The sequence below is a fragment of the Macadamia integrifolia genome, chromosome 10 (genome assembly GCF_013358625.1).
Source record: "Macadamia integrifolia cultivar HAES 741 chromosome 10, SCU_Mint_v3, whole genome shotgun sequence".
Lineage (NCBI taxonomy): Eukaryota > Viridiplantae > Streptophyta > Magnoliopsida > Proteales > Proteaceae > Macadamia > Macadamia integrifolia.
Genome location: NC_056566.1, coordinates 8,672,389 through 8,673,584, shown reverse-complemented (window position 1 = coordinate 8,673,584; position 1,196 = coordinate 8,672,389). Strand labels below are relative to the sequence as shown.

Sequence of the window (1,196 nt, the reverse complement as noted above, 5' to 3'; positions counted from 1 at the left end):
GAACTAACAGGCTGATGATGCCTAGGGTTAGGCTCTGGTTGACTGGATAAAGTTTCTTTCTCCCTCTCACGCATAATTGAGACAACTTGAGTGAGTTCTCTCGTAAGATTTTGATGGCTTGTCATGAGGAGGGCCATATTTTTTTCTAAGTCACTTATTCTACTTGCTTCTCCAGTGTTAGTAAACCCAAGGGATTGCTGATAGGATGATAGGAGAGGGGCCTTAGGAAAACTAGCCGGAGGTAATACATTTGACCTAAGAAAAGTATTTTGAGAAAAAGATTATTGTGTAAAGGAGGCCTTTGGAGTCCATGTTGACCTTAATTATGGAAATTGGAAGGCCCTACTTGGTTGCCCTGATTCCAAGAGAAATTTGGGTGATTTCTCCATCCTGGATTGTAGGTGTTACTATATGGATTATTCTGGTATAATGCATTAACACTATCATTAGAAGTGCCCCCAGAGGTGTTGGGGCATTCTTCTGTGAGATGTCCAGGGGACTGGCACCAAACACAAATCTTAACCAAATTGATTGATGATGGCTCTCTAGGAACAAGAGCCTCAATTCTCTTGATTAAACTATCCAAATGGGTTTCCTTGGCTACTATTCCATCTACAAAATATCATTTTCCTCCTATAGTTCTTTCACTCTCTTGGGTTGATTCCCACTCACGGATTTTGTCAGCTAAGTCAAGTAAAAATTCCCATGTCTTTCCTTCATCTGTAAAGGATGTGAATCCCTCAGGGCACATAGACTCTATCATTTGTTTAGTTGGGTAATCAATACCCTCATAAATTATTTGACATAAATGTCATAGGTTAAGGCCATGGTGAGGGCATTCTTGGAGTAAATCCTTGAATCTCTCCATAAGTTTGGAAAATGACTCACTAGGCTTTTACCTAAACTGAAGGATATCACTTCTAAGCTTATTGGTCTTGTGAGTTGGGAAAAACTTCTTAAGGAAGACAACTGTGAACTGTTCCCATGAGGTTATGGAATTTGTGGGTAATCCATACAACCACTTCTTAGTTTAGTCTTTCAATGCAAAAGTGATAAACCTAAGCTTAACAGCATCATCAGAAAGCTATTGGATCTTAATTAGAACACATACCTCTTCAAATTCCCTTAGAAATAGGTATGCATCCTCAGAGGTCAACCCATAGAAGTGGGGCAACATAGTGATGTATTGAGATTTG

At 39.5% G+C, this 1,196-nt stretch overlaps 1 non-coding gene across 1 annotated transcript; it reads left to right on the top strand.

Annotated features, from left to right (window-relative positions):
• The first annotated feature begins 821 nt into the window (after window positions 1-821).
• Window positions 822-928, top strand: LOC122092569. Its single transcript, XR_006144222.1, has one exon. It is a non-coding gene; the product is annotated as a small nucleolar RNA R71 (small nucleolar RNA).
• Window positions 929-1,196: the final 268 nt, after the last annotated feature.